Here is a 19,345-nt window from a genome sequence, read left to right as displayed (position 1 = left end):
CAGGAAAAAAAGGGGCCGCCACTGCCCGCAGGTTCCCCTACCGGCTGGCAAAAGCCTACAGCACCCGGGATTCCCAGGCGGTCTCCCATCCAAGTACTAACCGAGCCCGACCCTGCTTAGCTTCCGAGATCAGACGAGATCGGGCGTTTTCAGGGTGGTGTGGCCGTAGGCAGCGGCTCCTCCGACACCACTGCACTCGGGCCCTCCGCACACGCTCCCGAACCGTACTCAGCCCAAGCCCCTAAAGCCACCGGCACCCTTGTGCTGCTCAACCGCACCAGAAACCCCAAGCACGGGGCCCTGCCCACGACATCACGAACCCTCACCCCCCCACCCACCCCCACAACCAACGCCATGCGCCGTTCCCCCTTTACCAACAGCAGGAACGGGGACCCCCACGGACCTGCCCCTCCGCAGCACCACACCGAGAAAAAGGGCTCCGGAATTGCCTGCAGGGCTACCTATGGCCTCAACAACCCGGCAAGGAAAAGGGGCTGGAATTGCTCGCACGGCCATCCATGGCTTAAGCAGGCAAGCAAGAGAAAGCGGGACAAGCTCGCAAGCAGGGGACCCTATCTCCTCAACATCCCAGCAACATAACGGGGTGTGGAATTGCTCGTAGGGGCCCCCAAAGGCGCAGCATCCCGCATACAAAAACGGGCTGACATTGCTCGCAGGTTCCCCTATCGGCTGGCAAAAGCCTACAGCACCCGGGATTCCCAGGCGGTCTCCCATCCAAGTACTAACCGAGCCCGACCCTGCTTAGCTTCCGAGATCAGACGAGATCGGGCGTTTTCAGGGTGGTGTGGCCGTAGGCAGCCACTTCTCCGACACCGCTGCACTCGGGCCCTCTGCACACGCTCCCGAACCGCATTCAGCTGCAGCACCCAAAGTCACCCTTGTGATGCTCAACCGCGCCAGCATGCCCAAGCACAGAGCACCACACGGCCCTGCCTGTGACGACTCGAAACACCTGCCCCACACAACCAACGCCACGCTCCTTCCCTCATGTCCCCAAACAACAGGAACAGGGACCCCCACGGACCTGCCCCTCCACAGCACCACACCGAGAAAAAGGGCTCCGGAATTGCCTGCAGGGCTACCTATGGACTCAAAATCCCAGCAAGAAAAAGGGGGCTGGAATTGCTCGCAGGGGCCTCCATGGCTTAAACATGCAAGCAAGAAACAGGGGGACAACGTTGCCTGCACTGGACCCTAACTGCTCAATATCCCAGCAAGATAACGGGGTGTGGAATTGCTCGTAGGGGCCCCCAAAGGCGCAGCATCCCGCATACAAAAACGGGCTGACTTTGCTCGCAGGTTCCCCTACCGGCTGGCAAAAGCCTACAGCACCCGGGATTCCCAGGCGGTCTCCCATCCAAGTACTAACCGAGCCCGACCCTGCTTAGCTTCCGAGATCAGACGAGATCGGGCGTTTTCAGGGTGGTGTGGCCGTAGGCAGCGGCTCCTCCGACACCACCGCACTCGGGCCCTCCGCACACGCTCCCGATTCGCACTCAGCCGCAGCACCGAAAGCCACCGGCACCCTTGTGATGCACTCCTGCCCTGCTGGCACTCCTTGGAGAGGAACACGAGCTACCCCAGCCACATACTCCTTCTCTGTGTATGCACTCGACTAAAAGCTGGGTACAAGAAGAGATGACTTACTCTCTTCTGTTGTGTACAAGTGCACAACGTGCTCTTGCCTAGCACTATGGATCTTTGTTTTCACTTATGAATCATTCCCCTGCTTCAGGTGATGGTACAGGGCACAATGCAGAAGCATCAGGCTTCAGTTTGGAGCAGGTAATTTGTGTGTGTGGCCATAGACATCTCATAACATAGCAAATGCTCCAGAAACAATATGCCTCAAGGATGGAAATGGCTTCATGTGTTTATAGGAGAAGTGGAAGTGGGAAAGAGCTTGCAAAGGTGTGAGCATATCACCTGATGGCCTGAGAAGGGGGCTACGTGCAGTATATTCAGCATGGCATCACCTGGGCCTAATGAGCTTAAATGATGGGAGCAAGAGGGGATCTGGCTGGCTTTGTGCCTCACTCCAGGTCAGAAGGAGCCACAGATCAGGCCTTCCTTTGGAGGGCAGAGCATGCAAGGAAGTGGGTGCGCTTGTTTCTAGCTTGTTTTTAAAATGCAGATGAAGGAAAACAGGTAAGTGGCCCTCTCTGCTCTGTAAGCAAATAGATTCTCCTTCTGACCTGAGCTCAATGAGCTTCTTAGCAGCATTGTCTTGTGAAAAGCATGGAAAATGGGTTCAGTGCACAAGGTTGATCCGTCATCCTGTAACACGGTGAGGGAGATCTGGTGTCTCCTGGAGTAGGTGATGTGCAGCTCATGTCATGCACAGCTTGTCTGCTGTTCTAGAGGTGGGTGTGGAAGGCTTCTTGCAGGGGATGGGCCTACAGGGTTGTAAATGCAGCACCCTCACACTGAAAAAGGAAGGAGCCCTCATAGGGGCAAGTTTTCACACCATCTTTCATTCGAGTCCTGTGAAATGCTTTCTCTCTATAGATACATGGCCCTCACTGGTCCTTACCCTCCGGGATGTCATCTCTAGCCTTGCAGCTTCCTGTGTGGTGAAAGGAGAATTTCATGTCAGTTGTATCTTTTGAACAGCAGGTCACGCTTAACACTCTGCCATTAGCTTGTGCTCAGCGTACAATGGACAAACTAACCCGGGGGGGAATTTAAACAATGAGAATCTGGAAAAGCAAACAAACACCCGATCCAGGTGTGCTTTGGGAAGATAACACAGGTGTTTGCAGAGGCAGGATGGAAGGTGGGCAGGGAAAAACTGCCCTTGCAAGGGGCTGGAAAAGTGTGTTTCCAGTGCAACTTGCTCTGAGTAACTCAGAGAGAAGGGGAGGAGCAGAGGGAGTGGGCTGGGGGGTTTGGAATGAGTAACTTCTGGCAGAAAGTAGATCTCTTTAAACAGAAACAAGTATTTCCCCAAGCCCAGTGAGCTTGGCTTGTCCTCATGCCAGCCCTGAGTGTGCTGCTGGTTTGGAAGGTCAATGTGCATTGAAGGCTGTTCTTCTGGGGACAGAACAAGCTCAGAATGTCTCTATTTCTATTCAGGCAAGCATCTTGCAGTGTTTGAGGAAGTTGGGGCTGTTCATCCTTGAGAAGAGAAGGCTGCGTGGGGACCTCATAGCAGCCTTCCAGTATCTGAAGGGGGCCTATAGGGATGCCGGGGGGGGACTCTTTGTCAGGGACTGTAGTGACAGGACAAGGGGTAACGGGTTAAAACTTAAACAGGGGAAGTTTAGATTGGATATAAGGAGGAAATTCTTTCCTGTTAGGGTGGTGAGGCACTGGAATGGGTTGCCCAGGGAGGTTGTGAGTGCTCCATCCCTGGTGGTGTTCAAGGCCAGGTTGGACGAAGCCTTGGGTGGGATGGTTTAGTGTGAGGTGTCCCTGCCCATGGCAGGGGGGTTGGAACTAGATGATCTTGAGGTCCTTTCCAACCCTAACTATTCTATGATTCTATGATTCTCCTGCCTGTTTGTCGTGATTTAAACCCAACCACAAAGCCCGTCCACTCACTCCCCCCCTTCTTGCCCTCCCCCTGCTCCTGGAGAGACAGAGAGGAGAATCGAAAAGAATGCAACTCCCACGGGTTGAGATAAGAACAGTTTAGTAACTAAGGTGTAACACAAATCACTACTGCTACCACCAATGATAATAATGATAAAGGAAATAACAAGAAGAAAGAATACAACACCTCAACACCAGCCCACCAATAACTCGCCCCACTCCCCCCAGCTGAGCACTGACCGATACCTCCTCCAACCCTGCAGTCCTTAGCCCTTCCAGGTAACTCTCCGTTACATCCTGGGCATGATGTGCTGTGGTATGGAATACCTCTGGCTAGTTTGTGTCAGGTGTCCTGTCTCTGCTTCCTCCCGGCCTCCCCTCCTCCCTGGCAGAGCATGAGGCTCAGAAAGTCCTTGGCCAGACCAAACATTCGAGCAGCAACTGAAAACATTGGCGTTATCAGCACTGTTCCCAGGCCAAAAAATGAAAACACAGCACTGCACCAGCTACTAAGAAGGAGAAAAATGACTGCTGCTGCTCAACCCAGGACACTGTCCCTGGCATCCTTTACAAAAACAGCAGCGAGGCACTTCCGTATGCCAGCATCATTTCCAACCTGTGACAACCCCCTTCTCAGCAGATGCTGGTGGCTGTCCTGCATGTCGGAAGAAGTGAACAATTTTAGCACGGGGGTGTGTACTTTACAGTTTCAAGGATCTCTAAAACCTCGTGGGGGTGTGTGGAAAGTGATTTGTTGAAATGCACCAACAGGAGCTCTCTCTCTTGGTTGGTTGCTCTATGAACACAGCAGAAGTTATCTGTGTCCTGAGAAGATAGATTTAGGGGGATTCATGGCATCGCAGCTATCCGCACATGGAAGAGAAGATGACACTTCTCAGTGGTGTGAATAGGCATGGTGAAGGAGGACGGGTGGCCCATTGGTTCTGCTGTACAAGCAGTCCTCCTCTGCCTGTGTGCTCCAGCTGACCCCCATGGCTGTGCCTCCCACCTGGCTCTAGGCTGAACAGAGGGATGAGCTTCTACCCCCCTCAGCGCAGGGGACACAAAAGTGGGTGGCAGGGGTATTAATCCTTCCACATGGTACCCCACTGTATCAGTGCAGGAGAACCTCAGAAGGAGGGTCCTTGTAGCGGGGTGATTAAATCACCACAGAATCACAGACTGGTTTGGGTTGGAAGGGACCTTAGCACTCATCCAGTTCCATCCCCATGCCATGGGCAGGGACACCTTCCACTAGAGCAGGGTGCTCCAAGCCCCGTCCAACCTGGCCTTGAACACTGCCAGGGATGGGGCAGCCGCAGCTTCTCTGGGCACCCTGTGCCAGTGCCTCAGCACCCTCACAGGGAAGTACTAAATCCTCCTCTGTCAGGTTAAAGCCATTCCCCCTTGTCCTGTCCCTACAGGCCCTTGTCCAAAGCCCCTCTCCAGGTTTCTTGTAGCCCTTTTAGGCCCTGAGAGCTGCTCTAAGGTCTCTTCAGAGCCTTCTCTTCTTTGGGCTGAACCAGCTCAGGTCTCTCAGTTTGTCTCAATAGGGGAAAATGGCATTTGCTTTGTCATGAGACAGGGAAATCTTGTGAGTCACTAAGTCAGTATCTGAAGGGCTTTTGCACATGAGCCTGGTGCGCAGCTGGGGTTATCAATGAAAAGACAAGCTAAAATCCCTCTGGGGGATGCTCCCATATTTTGTTGAACATCACCCAAGGACAGAACTGAAGTCTGACCTAGGGAGCTGCTCATTAGAAGCTGATTGTTAAGGAAGCAGTAGTGTCGCTTGCCTGGATCTCACACTTACCTTGTAAATAAACCTCTGCCCTGGCAGATGGGTCAGACCTAACTCCCAGTTGGAAGGTTTGGGCCCCTGCATTGGGTTGCACCCGTTTTAGAGAAGCACAGCCTTGCAGAGCATATTAGTTTCTGTAACCACTTCACTCTTCTGGTCTGTTCCAGGAGGTCTAGATGTATTTCCTCTATCCTCCCGTCTTAATTACTTCATTCTCATCTGGAAGCGAATTTGGAGAAGTACAACTAAAATAGACCTCCCCTCTCTCCTTGGAAATGCAGATCCCTGTTTGTCAGATATGTCTATGACCTCCCAGTTTAATCAGCAACTTCCTCATGCATGGGGTAAGCCTTTCCTCTAGCCTGGTATCAGGTGGAGAGTTCAGTAGATGGAGGCATTTCCCACCTAGAGAGAGGCTTGGAAATTCACAGTGATGAACAGTCTTCATACAGATGTCTGCATCTGACACCTGTGTCCTGCATAGTAGCATGGTGAAGGGGCTTGGCCAGTGATGGAGTGAGGGGCCAGTGCCCCTCTCCAGCAGTAGTGTATCGTTGATGCTGCTGAGCTGGTTCATTACACTGGGTCAGGAGCTGGTGCTCCCAGTTTCATAGCAGTTGCAAACTCAGCTACAGATGCTTTGGCACTGAAAAGCCTGTCTTATAGTCTTATTCTTATTGATTTCCTAGCATGTATTTTTCCTTTTTTAATAGAAAGTCCTTTTTTAAACAAACTAAACAAAACTCCTCTATTTAGGCAAATCATATTAAAGAAATCAATATATAGAAATAAGATGGAATTGAGTGGTAAGAGCTCAATTCAATTTTCTTTTACCGTTGCTCTGATTAATCCATCTTCTTTTGTTCCATAAACACATTTTTATTCTACCATCTTCGGTGCTGTTTTGCAAAGTGAGTGTATTTTATGATGAATTACTATGATATCTTAGATAATGCTGATAACAAAAACATCTTGGATGTTAGTCCTCCTATTTGCATGCTTTCAAACGTTATTATATTTCCCCTAGACCTATCTTATGACACTCCTTTGAGCTGTATCTTACTTATGTTCTGTAGAATAACCATCTAATTGTGAAAGATGTGAGGTTTGTACTGTGTTTGTATAGATCCATCTACCACATGCAATGATGAGAAGGCTAGTGGGGGCATGATCGTGTTCCCTTTCCATGTTTTTCAGTGAAAAGAAGCATGACTTTCCTTTAGTACAGTGAGAGATGGTAGACTTTGATTTCATAAAACAGACTTGTCCACTAAAAATTAGCTGCACTTCAGTGAGTGCAAGGAGTGGAAAACCATATGGATAACAAGGCTATATTAAGACCTTAATAACTTTATTCCAAACCTTTTTATTCAAACCTTTTGCTTCAGGAAGAACAGCAATGCCTGTTAAACATGGATTAAGAACAAACTTCCTACTGCTTCAGCAGTGTCAATCAGACGAGGCTGCGTTTGCCAACGTTTCAGTTATTCCTCAGGCTGTTAACAAAGGCAGAGAAAAGGGAGTCCTTCAGCAGACATCCCTGTATCGTCATTAAGCTCTAAATAAGCATTAATGAAATCTAACCTGCCTGACAGTGTTTTAGAGTGGGCAGAAGAGATACACAGAAACACGCAGTCCTCTCTGCAAGGTCATTGTTGAAGGCCTTGTGCAGGAGTGCCTCAAGTTACCAATGGTATTTGGGTTATGTGGATGTGCAAGATAGGAACTTGGCTCTCCTGTGTAGGAGTTGCTTTGGTTTGATGTGAACAATCACCAGACTTGGGCAGCTCCCCAGAGCAAAGGCAGGCAGTGATACAATGCTTGTATAAATCTACTTCCAGTTCTTATGATGAAACGGGATCGTGTACACTTTGACTTTAGTCCTCTTCTACTGTTTATTTTACATCTTTCTTTTAATAGATACTGAAATTCTTGCTCTATTGTTCATCCAGTTTGGGCTGTGTGACTGTGTCAGCTAATAATTTACAGCAAAATAGGATCCTCTGCATTCATTCTTCCCGTATTTCCTTTGACATGATGTTTTGTCTTCTTGGATCACAGCAGCTGCTGCTAGAAGTGCTTGTGGTTGGCACTCAGTGCATTTTTACTACATTTAGATCATAAGTGTGACACTTGAATGAACCCTCACCAGTGGGTTCATGTCTTTGCCTTCAAAAGCACTCCAGGCTTTTAAATCTCATACATGGGAGGTATTTTGCAAGGTTCATTATGTGTGAGCAGTAGGCTTTGATTTATTTGGTGAAAACATGCTTATTGTGTGTAGTGCTGGCTGTGGGACTGTAAGCAATGAGAAGTCTCATCTTTTAGGAGCATTGAATGTGACGTGGCAAGTGTACTGCCATTAGGGTGTAGCAACAGGCATCCTTTGAGCTTGTGAAGATCTTCAGCTTCATTCTTCTCTTTGGTTATAGCTGTGGCTTAGTGCACTGTAGGTGTGCAGCTGGGGCATGCTGGCTGCTACAGAAGCCATCAGCAAATTAGTGGTGGTGCCTCATAGGGGCTTTTGAGGTCTGGAGCATCTCCAGTGGCTGGGAGAGGCCAGCCCTGCGGCAGGGGCTTTCTTCCCACTCTCGTGTGGACTTGGATATTAAATAGTCTCATTTTACTGTAATTCACTTGAGCTTATTTATATCCTAAAGTGGAGTAAAGACCACTTACTCAGAATTAAAACAGCTTAATGTAGATTCACCAATTCACTTTAAATCTGTACCTTTTAGTTAACTCAGACTGATTTCTCTCTGTGTGTCTTCAGTGTCCTGTACAATGGCAGATTTAGAGTGATGTCTTCATGTTTCCCACAGGTGCTAATTCTTACATGGAAAACCGACAAAAAGGTCAGGAATAGCTGGGAAACTCTGCAAATATCTGCCACACTCAGTTAAGGTTATGACCACGTTTGTGCTGGGCTCTACGCTGCATTCAGTTCCTGACATGAGCAGGCTGTACAGGCTGATGTAGGGAACCACTGCTGTGTAGTGCAATGATGATGATTCAGCCTGCTGAAGTTATTCCTTTGGGTTTTTTTTCATTGACCACAACTGGGAGCTTACACATCCATCCTCCTCATGTAGGAGCGGAAACGCTCACAAATACTGCTTTTGTGTGTGTGGCACTGGGTATCATGGACAGGAGAAGGACATGGATGATGTCCTAGAGCAAGAGGGATGTGGAGCTGTTGGAGTGAGTCCAGAGCAGTCCATGGAGATGCTGCGAGGGCTGGAGCAGCTCTGCTCTGAGACAGGCTGAAAGCTGGGCTGGTTCAGCCTGGAAAAGAGAAGGCTCCTTAAGGGGAGACCTTGGAGCAGCTGCCAGGGCATAAAGGGGCTACAAGAAACCTGGAGAGGGGCTTTGGACAAGGGCCTGTAGTGACAGGGCAAGGGGGAATGGCTTTAACCTGACAGAGGGGGTATTCACATTAGACATTAGGAGAAGTTCTTCCCTGTGAGGGTGCTGAGGCGCTGGCACAGGGTGCCCAGAGAAGCTGTGGCTGCCCCATCCCTGGCAGTGTTCAAGGCCAGGCTGGACACAGGGGCTTGGAGCACCCTGCTCTAAGTGGAAGGTGTCCCTGCCCGTGGCAGGGGGCTGGAACTGGATGAAGTTTAGGTTCCCTTCCAACCCAAGCCATCCTGTGATTCTATGTATGATTCTATGCTGTGCAGGGCCCATCAGGAAGTCTCACATCCACTTTAGAAGAAATTGGATTGACCTTTAATGTAAAGGCAGTGCGATTTAATTGCAACTTTATCAGGTTAGAATCTGGTTCTCCAGTATGTATTCAAGTAGCTGCAGCTCTGAACTCACCAGGGCAGAGTGTAACTGGGTGTATCTGCCAGCTTGGAGGCACTATATCTTGGTGAACAAGCAGTGGTGTCTGAAGGTGGCTCAGCTGCAGCCATGGCTCAGGGGTGTCTGTGCTGCCCATTTGAGAGAAATACAGCAGCTTTGCTCACAGAAGCCCTGGGCTGGTGTGCTCAGGCCATCACATACCCACTTTGATTGAGTGCTTTTCTGCCTCTGCCTCCCTTTATTCGGCTCTTATGTGGGATCATCCTCCTAGTCCCATGAGTGTCCTTGTCACGTCTCCAAACAATCAATACTGTGGTGGTTTCACAAAACAAAATCCCAAGAGGAAACAGCCGCTCAGCTGAGATTCCCAGGTCATCCTGGGGATTCAGGAATTAACCCCAGTGAGAACTTTGTGCCTATACCTCCCAAGCAGCTGTACATAGACTCAGCTGTGCTCGCTGGTCCTGGATGCTACTGGGCAATTTCCATAGCCATTGCTGAAAGTGCCTATCTTACTTCCCCAGCAACACGATGACTCTGTTATTCCTGCACAATCTGTGTCAGCAATATCAACCAGGAATTTGCTGCGTCCACACTGACCTCTACTTCAACCTGTGCCTATTGTTTGTTGCACTGGTCTCTCTGCCACTGATAAATGTAGGTAATGGGTTTGCAGTGCGCTTCAGGGGAAGCTCTTAACTCTTCCAAGTGTTACTGTGCTGTCTGCCCCTGGTTGATGTTCGAAACTCAGGTCAGGACATCTGTGGGCACACACAATACACCTGGGTGTTGCTTGGAAAGGTGCTTAAATTGACCTCAGGTGTATCCTGTGTATAAAATAGGTTGCCAGTGGGAGCATTGTGAGTGGGGATAGGAGCTTTAGAGTCTGTGGCACAAGAATACCCTCTGTCTGCAAGCATGGGCTCACTTGGCAAAGGCTGAGCAAAAAGAAGTGGAAGCCCAGCAGAAAGCTTCACACGGTAAGTCAGGAGGGTGCCTGCAGGGAGAGGTTTGCCCTGGAAGCTGTTCCTGGGGCTTAATGAGAATTGCCTTGAAGCTCTGAAGCAGTGGGCAGCGAGGCAGTGGCCGGTTTAACAGGAGCTCGTGGTCTCTCCTAGTAATAAACAAGAGTTTGGATTGGAGAGGAAATACTGATGTTTATCAAGGAAAATGAATGCCTGATGCTGCCATCCAGAAATGTTGCAAGGTTAAGTTAGGTTTTAAGGAAGTGTTTTGTATCCCTCCTAAAATGACTCTTAGGCTTCAAAGCTTCTCGCTGCAATCATAAACCCCAGGAACAGGTTATCTGTTTTCATAACAGAAATATTTTTGTTTACTCTTTGATTTGGAACTTAGGCTTCCTTAAACTCAGCATGCATTCAGTGCCTTGTCATGGAAACAAGAGTGAGGAAAGCAAGCTGCCAGCTTTGTGTTCCATTCCGGTTTAATGCTCGTCCAGGAGAGGAGCGCAGCTTTCTCCTGGCAGATCTGGTGCTTTTATTCCAGAAATGAGGTTCTTTACACCAGCGTAACAGTCCTGAGCCCAGCAGGTCCGAGTGCAGCACAGCACAGGGAGAGGTGGGGAACAGCAAAGCTGGAGATGGGGCTTAAAGTGGCTTGAGGCAAAAAAGCAGCAGAGATGCTGGTTTGTCACATACACACTTCTGCCTCGCGGGTTTCCTGGTGTGCTGTTACCTGGTCTAGATCGAGTAAATTAGGATGTGCTGGGGCTTAGGAGTGTCATTGTCCAGGTGACAAAACCCCAAATTCCTTCACCTGAGTCCAAGTCAAACCTTTTCTAGTGCCCTTGTGCAACGCTGCTTGAGCAAGGTCCCTGCTGGCTGGGTTTGTTAGGGTCCAGGTCTGCCCTATGTGCAAGAGGGCAATTACTTAGTGCCTCCGAGATTTCTGTATCTGCATAACTTGAAATCTGTACCCCAAATCTGCCTTTGCTGAAACTGGGAGGCTCTTCTGTCTTCTGCTGTAGGCCAAGCAAAGCTGGCCGGAGTGGGGAGCAGAGACAGGAACTCATTTCAGACAGCTGGGGTTAGTGTCAGGCGCACAAATGCGCTTATTCCTGAGGCTGGGAAACCTTCGTCAGGATTTCCAGGAAGGAAGCAAGCGTGTCTGCAGGGGTGCATGGAGGGCTGCGGGGACTCACAGTATCAATGGCACATTGCTTCCATGACCACAGCGTTCTTGGCACCTGGTTTCTTGCCTGGGTGCCTAAATGTGATTTTATGGCTAATGGAACACCTCGTGCACAGGGAGGAATAAAACATCCATAAGGAATGGCTTTTGCCTCCAACCACTGATTAACTGCAACCAGAATTCCATCCTTCTGCACAAGGGAGGTACTTGAGGGAGCTGAGCCTCATGTTTGGATTCCCATGGGAGGTGCTCTGCTTTCCCTGCTCAAGGTTTTGGGTCCCACCTACTCTGCCCCTCTGCTCAGTTCTTATCCGAGCAGAGATTCAAAAGCAAATGTTTATGGATTACACAGCTAAGAGATGGAACTCTTTCTTCTCAGGGCACATGAAAATGCAAAGAAGTCTTCAATGGCATTAATACTTTTTTATTATTGAAGCTTGAAAAGAGTCCACCCAAGTGATGTCTTTTCAGCCTTCCCACCTTTCAGTCCCTCCGTTACTGAGGCACAGTTTGGGCTGACCTGGAGTGCTGTAGATACTTCCATCTCACTTGGCTGTGCTACAGGAGAAGGGAACCAGATGACAAATGTTAGAACCATTCATGATGTGCAGAACCTCTTGTGTTCCCATGAATGCTTATGCATCGAATTGCATTCAAACCCACACAGCTTCAACCCTAAGCGCAGGGTATGATCATATGCCTTAATGGGTTGGGTTTACACCAGCATTATCCCAAGTTTGCCTGTTCAGACAGAGGGGACACTAACAGCTCTCTTTTGGTGGGTCCAAATGAAACTTCAGACCTTCAGGCTGTGCTCTCAGTTCTGCCCAGTTCTAGGAGCTGGGTGAAGATTTGCCTCTGCAAATCCCCTCTTGTTTTCCAATAAATGGAGGCTGTGGAAAATCATAGAATCCCAGACTGGTTTGGGTTGAAGGGACCTTAGTGCTCATCCAGTTCCAACCCCCTGCCATGGGCAGGGGCACCTTCCACTAGAGCAGGGTGCTCCAAGCCGCTGTGTCCAGCCTGGCCTTGAGCGCTGCCAGGGATGGGGCAGCCACAGCTTCTCTGGGCACCTCGTGCCAGCGCCTCAGCACCCTCACAGGGAAGAACTTCTGCCTAATGTGTATTATAAACACCCCTCTGTCATCTCAAAGCCATTAAAACCCTCTCCCACAGTAAGTGTACTATCAAGAATGATACTGTGGAAATTTGACCAAAAGCACTTAAAGCTGTCTATAACCAGACGAAGGTGATCTTGGGCTGTGTCCCATTGGAAGGGGACCACACAGCACCTGCAGGGACCTTCATTGCATGGGCAGAGGGACCAGGCCTCACTTACTGACTGCTTTCTGAAAGCTGTGGTTTCCAATATTAACACGGACCTCTGCCAAAGCATATAGGGAGGCAAGAGGGGAGAGGAGGAAAAAACACATTTCCATCTGCTGTGCCGATGTCTTTCCCCTCTGCTATTGCAATTGCTCTCATCCCTGAGAGGGCTTGGAAGGTGCCAAATGGGTAATAGCAAGGGCCTTGTGCTGTGCAAGGGAGAGAGCTCTGTGGCTCGAATGTGCCCTCGAAGTTCTCACAGCATCCTCTTGCACTCACCTCTGTCCTCACAAGGGTGCACCACATGATTGAAGATTAAATCTAAATTCAGTTCTTCACTTGCCTTTACAAACATAGAGGCTCCATCACTGTAAGGAGAGGTCTTGTGATCTCTCAAGGGGGTTAATGATTAATTTTAAGTATCAGGATGTTAAAATAGTTCATTGTGGTGGCTGTTTGCAAAAGCTCGAGTGCAGCGTTGGGGGAGGTTTCTGGATTCCAGGCCAAGGGCATGGTGCAGCGCTGCTGGGAGGGTTCTGGATTCTGAGCATTGCCTTGTCCTTCTCCTACTGAGTCTCCTGTAACACAGTGGGTATGCTTTGAGGCACTTGGCTGTGTAAGGCAGAAAACGTTTGTGGTTTGAAGGAAGCATGTTCTTTGGAGTTATTGATCTGCAGTGAGAATCAATGTGAACATACTTCAGCACTACTTATGTTCACACAGGTTTGGTTCCCTCATTATGTATCTTTCTTTGCTGCTTTAATCAGTAATGACTGTGATGAGAGCACGTTCTGCCCATTGAGAGTGCAGGTTTCTCAAGCATCATGTGATTTCTACATATAAAATCAAGTATTAGCGCAATAGGAGCCTCAGGATACCTTCCCCCAATACTGTTCAGAGTGTCTTTGGGATCTTCAGCCAGGCGGGGTCCACAGCAAAGCCCAGACCTTGTGGCTGCTGCCAGCCATGAGAAAGGGTGTCCTGGTACCTCCCCTTCCAGGGCAGCTGGACACTCTGCACTGGTCTCCCAAAGAGCACAGGCAATAGCTGTGCTCTGAGGTGGGTATGACTTAAAAGCAAATTAACTGGATTAGTGCTAGTGTATGTAATAACAGCCAAGTATATCTGTACAGCAGCTCTATGCTGATACGCACTCTTAAGTGGGACCTTTGCAATTGCAGGCTGGCTCAGAGAAGTCTCTTGAGCTCCACTCTGTGGACTATTTGCAGAGCTAAACCTCTTCTAATAGGGCAGACGGAGCCTTTGTGAATCCAGATTGCTGGTGATGTGGTGATGTCAGTTGTGTCTTCACACAGCTACAGCAGCTCTCGTGGTTGACCATCATGGATCAGGGAGCACAGGGCATGCAGATGCTCGGGGAGCCAAGAGGAGAGTTCTGTGGGGCAGCAGCAAAGGGGTTTTGCAGTGGGTTTGGGAGCAGCATCCCGGCTGCCACTCCTTTCTGTTGGTGGAGACAAAAGTGACTGCACTGCAGCAGGGCTACGTTAGCATTAGCAGCTGGGCTCTGTGCAGGCAGCTTTGCCGTTGTGCCACAGCGTTGAATATTATCAGTGTTCAGCTAGTACCAAAAAATGCATTTCCTACACCAGTACTTTGAGAATGCCTGAAAAGCAGCAGGAAAGGGACCTGGCCCGTTCCTACTGGGTTTCCCCACTCTACAGTTTGTTATTCCCACCAGTGTGTGCCCTCTGAGTACCTGGTCCTGTTGTGGAAATACACCCTGTGTTGTGTGAGCCCTTGGCTGGTGGTATCTGCGGGTCATGAAACAGGCAGTGGAGACGTTGAAAGGGAAGTTGTGAGGATGGTGAGCTGGTAGCAGAAGCCATCAATGGCAATGTGGCAAATGAGTTTCTGTCTCTTACTAATGACAGGAGAGGTAATAATCCCTCTCCTGCACTAGCTACAGCCAGTGAAAATACGGTAATGGAAATAAGCCCTGTTGCCAGTATCTGAAGAGCTACAATTTGCATTTATAAAGAAGCTTATGTGAATAGCGATTATTATTTTGTACATGGCTCTCTTTTGTCCCATCTATTCTGATCTCAGCAAATGCTGGTGTAATTGATCACAGAGGATTAAATGCTGCAGGGAAAGGACCGGGAAATCATGTAAAAGGAAAACTCTGGTTGGTTTTGACTTAAAGGAAACTTGGGTTGTGTGTCACAAAGAACATGCTGCCTGCTCAGTCATCATGATGCCCACCAGTATTCCCCTTCCCAGAGCTGCGCATGGCTGTCTGCCAGTAACACAAGAAACTCTCACCATTAGTTTACCTTGTCCTGGATGCCTGGAGTGAATAACTCCAATTACTGCAAGGATTTATGCCCTTTACCCTTTGGGTTTGGCCAGTGATGGTAATGAAGATGTGGTTTTGTTGGCAGATCAGCCAAAACTCCTGCAAAAGCTGCTCATGTAACTGCTCGTAGTTGAACATTTGGTATGTGTTTTGTATTCTTTCTTTGCTATTGCAGTCCCTGATGATATCTCATCTTTACTCCACAAAATAAAGCCTCTTAGCTAATGAGTTCCCTGATGATCATGTGAGTAATTCCTGCTTGAACAATTGCTACTATTCGCTATGAGGGGGCAGGCTTGGAACAGACTTTTGCATTTGGTTCTTGTTGTTTCACAATTTGTGTTGGTATTTTTTGTTTCTTGAAGTTTTGGGGGTTTATTTTAATTCCTTGTAAATCGTCATCTCCTTGCAGGGCTGTTAGACCAGAAGTGTCTTAATGGAACTTGGTGAGTTTGATCGGTAGTTATGCCTGCAGTGACTTGGTGTCACCTCTTTCGGTGTAGATAGCGAGAAGTACTAGTGATTAGTGAGCACCATTAAGATCCTAGTGTGGTGCTGAATGCCTGGAGTGACCTAGTTATTTAAGCACCTGAATGCTTCCTGTGGGATCCCTTAGGGTTGCCCCATTAAATGTGTTTTGCTGGTCCTCTACAGAGAACTTTGTCTCCACACTTGTTGCTGCCCTGACTGCAGCAGCTTTGGTCTGTTTACCCTTTTCTAGCCAGTGCTGCATAGTTATCAGACTAGAGTGGTTTCAACTAAAGCTCAACAGTAGCCATGGATAGGAATGAAGCCTCTAGCAGCCCTATTCGCTAGCAGCCATTTCCCCTCAAGTTATCAGGAAAGGTTTGTAGTGTGCGGACAAACTGTGCTGTGGTGGGGAGGGTGATGGAGACACAACTGAAGCTGAGCTGCCCTTTTTCAAGGAGGCAAAGGACAAGGACTGGTATTTTTCTGTTTTATAATAAGGCCAGGTTGGACAGGGCTTGGAGCAACCTGGTCTAGTGGAAGGTATCCCTCCACATGGCAGGGTTTGGAACTGGATGAGCTTTAAGGTCCCCTCCAGCCTCAACTGTTCTATTGATTCTGTGACAACGGGTATAGGCGAACACATTTAAAACACTGGTTTTGCATTAAAAAATAAAATTAAATTTTAAGTTGAAAAATTTAAAAGCATTTGTTGCTGGTTTTGTGTTTTTTCTCTAGATTGCCCCTGATACCACATGAAACATCTGTGGCCTCCAGTAATGTCTCTGTTCTGAGCACTGTCATGAAGAGGAATGAAGAAGAAGAACACTTGAGCAAGGAAATAATTTGAGGTCTGCTTGGTTATAGTGAGCTTAGAGAAACCTGGTGTAACTTTAGCCCTGAGTGCAGGATCAGCTCTCACAACAAGCTGTGAGCAGCCAGTATCACTGCTCCCCAGGCTGCAGTGTTTCAGGTGTCCCAGCAAAACATTGCTCTTGGTGGTGCTCCTTAGTGCAGGTCTGCAGTCTGTACTCCTCTCTAAGCTTTCAGACCTTGAGATGGGCGTTGTGGAAGGGGTGAGCACAACACTATCCATCATCCTTGTGGAGCCAGGAGAGCTGAGACAGTGGTCTCAGAGGCCTGGTGAGGAAAGTGTCACTCAGAGAGCCTGGAAATTAAAACTGATGGATACCAAATGGAAAGAACGTTTTAATTTAGCACTGAGGGCAATCAGACACCAAAACAATAAAGGAAAAGCAAAATTTATTGCTGGAGACCTTAGAGACAGTGTCCCAAAAGAAGACCTGGTACAAAAACAGGGTGTTCTCCATGCAGAAACCTCAATGGCAATCAGGGAAGGGCTTTGGCTGGTTGGAGTCACTAGCCTCCTTCCTTGCCTGGCAGCCCAAGCAGGTAGGTGCATGGTGCAAAGGCTACACCAGGGCTGTGACATGACAGGGATCCCTAGCATGCAGTGCTGTAAAAAATGCATCCTGTAACATTAGTCACTGACACATGGATTCACAAACGTTGTTGTCTCAGGTTTTAAAACAGTTTAATCTTCCTTTCTCCTGTTTTTGCTTGTTTTCCTTCTAAAGTGCTTGGGTTTTTTTCAGTGCAGGAGTAGAAAAATCATGGTCTCAAAAGACTTTCAGGCCCACCACAAGCCTTCAGAGCAAGATGTCTCCAAGGAACCTCCCTGGTCTGTCCTCTCACCCAGTGCCCCAGCAGGACTTCACATCAGGAAGCATTTGCCTGCTGCTAAGCCACCAGTAAGGTCTATGTAATGACAGCTCTATGTGCTCTCCGATGCAGAAGGTGTCAATCTCCTTTCTCAGGGGGCTGGGAGACCCCAGCTTGTAGAGTAAGGTTGGATTCACACACAGTGGCCTGGGAAGTGTTAATCGTATTCCCTTTCCTCTCCTCTGGTCTCTTAGAGTCTTGTCTCTTACAGTCTCTTCCCTTAGATTCCCTTAGATTCCCTTCCCTTAGATTCCCTTCTCATAGATTCTCATCACTTAGATTCTCATCTCTAATAGTCTCTAATAATCTCTTATATTTTATTCTCTTTTCTTCTCTTACATTGGACTCTCCTGGATTCTTTTAGAATCTCTTCTCCTGTTTTCTCTTAGGTTCTCTTAGAATCTCTTATCTTGTATTCTCTTACATTCTCTTTTATAAGATTCTCTTTGATTCTCTTAGATTGTTTTACATTCTCTTCTCTTGTCTTATCTTACAATCTCTTAGAATCTCTTAAAATCTGTTCTTTTGCATTCTCTTACATTCTCCTCTCTTGGAATCTCTTCTCTTACATTCTATTCTCTTGTAAGACAATTCAAGAGAAAGAAGAGGAGCAGACAAGAATGGAGGAGAGAATGGGGGAGAGAGAGAAGAGAATAGGAGAAAAGAAGAATAGGAGAAAGAAAGAGAATAGGAGAGGAGAAAGAAAGAATAGAAGAGAGGATGGGAGAGAGAAGAGAGGAGAAAAGGAGAAAGAAAGAGAATGGGAGAGAGAGAGAATGGGAGAAAGAAAGAGAATAGAAGAGAAGAGGAGAGAAGAGGAGAAAGAAAGAAGAGAGAATGGGGGAGAGAGAGAATGGGGAGGAGAGAGAATGGGGAGGAGAGAGAGAATGGGGGGAGAGAGAGAAGGAGAAGAAAGAGAAGAGAAAAAAAAGGGAAGATAAGGGAGTGAAGAAAAAGAGAAGGAAAGAAAGGAAAGAAAGGAAAAGAGAAAAGATAATAGAAGAAAGAGAATAGAAGAGAAAAGAGACTAGAAGAAAGAATAAAAGAGAATAAAAGAAAAAGATAAAAGAAGAAAGAATAAAAGAGAAAAGAGAATAGAAGAAAGAATAAAAGAGAATAGAAGAAAGAAGATAATAGAGTAGGATAGAGTAGAAGAGAATAGAAGAAAGAGAATAGAGTAGAAGAGAATAGAAGGAGAGCAGAAGAGAAGAAAGAGTAGAAGAGAATAGAAGAAAAAGAGTAGAAGAGAATAGAAGAAAGAGTAGAAGAGAACAGAAGAGAGTAGAAGAGAAGAGAAGAAAGGGAGTAGAAGAGAAGAAAGGGAGTAGAAGAGAAGAAAGGGAGTAGAAGAGAAGAAAGGGAGTAGAAGAGAATAGAAGAAAGAGGAGAATAGAAGAGAGAGTAGAACAGAAGAAAGAGTAGAAGCGAATAGAAGAGAGTAGAAGATAATAGAAGAAAGAGAGCAGAAGGGAATAAAAGAAAGAATAGAAGATAAAGATTCTAAGAGAATCTAAGAACTTCTAAGAGAAGAGAATACAAGAGAATACAAGGAAGAGAATCTAAGAGAATATAGGGAAGCAAATATCAGAATATAAGAGAGCAGAATTTGAGAATATAAGCGATTATAAGAGTATAGAATGTAAGTGAAAAGAACGTCAGAGAAGAGAATGCAATAGAAGGGAAGGGAATACACGAGAAGAAAAGGGAAGAGACTAAGAGAATATAGGAGACTATAAGAGAAGAGAAGACAATGTAAGAGAAAGGAAGGGAATATAAAGTAAGAAAAGGGGAGAGCCTCTAAGAGAATATAGGAGAATATAGGGAAGGGAAGTTTTCCATTAGCATTCCCAGTGGCCTTACGTCTTCCTTCCATGCCACTTTGCCATGCTTCACTGCAGGATCCAAGGACCTTGTCCCTGTACATCTGGCTTCATCAGCACACTGCATGCTGGGCAGCATGCATCATCTGCAAGGCTGGGCTTCCTAGAGAGGCTCTGTGATCACCAGGGTGCGGCAGAGGCATCAGTAGAGAGGGGTCTCTGGACACATGCTCTTTGCCTGCATTCACCACTCTGTTATGGTATTTTCCTGAAATCAAGGGGTTAAATGCACATCTCTGTCCCTGTGGATGGTACCCCAGGCTGCCAGGAAAGTGAGTCTGTGGAATAGACTGTGTG

The 19,345-nt window shown here is 47.6% G+C and overlaps 1 long non-coding RNA gene and 3 other non-coding genes across 5 annotated transcripts; 1 reads left to right on the top strand and 3 right to left on the bottom strand.

Annotated features, from left to right (window-relative positions):
- Nucleotides 1-52: 52 nt before the first annotated feature.
- LOC136012456 (5S ribosomal RNA) lies at nucleotides 53-171 on the bottom strand. Its single transcript, XR_010611757.1, has one exon. It is a non-coding gene; the product is annotated as a 5S ribosomal RNA (ribosomal RNA).
- Nucleotides 172-698: 527 nt separating this feature from the next.
- Nucleotides 699-817, bottom strand: LOC136012455 (5S ribosomal RNA). Its single transcript, XR_010611756.1, has one exon. It is a non-coding gene; the product is annotated as a 5S ribosomal RNA (ribosomal RNA).
- Nucleotides 818-1,341: 524 nt separating this feature from the next.
- On the bottom strand, nucleotides 1,342-1,460 carry LOC136012454 (5S ribosomal RNA). Its single transcript, XR_010611755.1, has one exon. It is a non-coding gene; the product is annotated as a 5S ribosomal RNA (ribosomal RNA).
- An 8,581-nt stretch (nucleotides 1,461-10,041) lies between these two features.
- On the top strand, nucleotides 10,042-17,415 carry LOC136010980 (uncharacterized). 2 transcript variants are annotated; one of them, XR_010611122.1, is made up of 3 exons: nucleotides 10,042-10,143; nucleotides 16,164-16,276; nucleotides 17,047-17,415. It is a non-coding gene; the product is annotated as an uncharacterized LOC136010980 (long non-coding RNA). The 2 variants fall into 2 exon arrangements; XR_010611123.1 differs by having other exon boundaries at nucleotides 17,042-17,415.
- The last annotated feature ends 1,930 nt before the right edge of the window (nucleotides 17,416-19,345 follow it).

The sequence above is a fragment of the Lathamus discolor genome, chromosome 3, assembly GCF_037157495.1.
Source record: "Lathamus discolor isolate bLatDis1 chromosome 3, bLatDis1.hap1, whole genome shotgun sequence".
Classification (NCBI taxonomy): Eukaryota; Metazoa; Chordata; class Aves; order Psittaciformes; family Psittacidae; genus Lathamus; species Lathamus discolor.
Note: the sequence above shows the minus strand (reverse complement) of the source record. Positions and strands in the feature narration are given on the sequence as shown.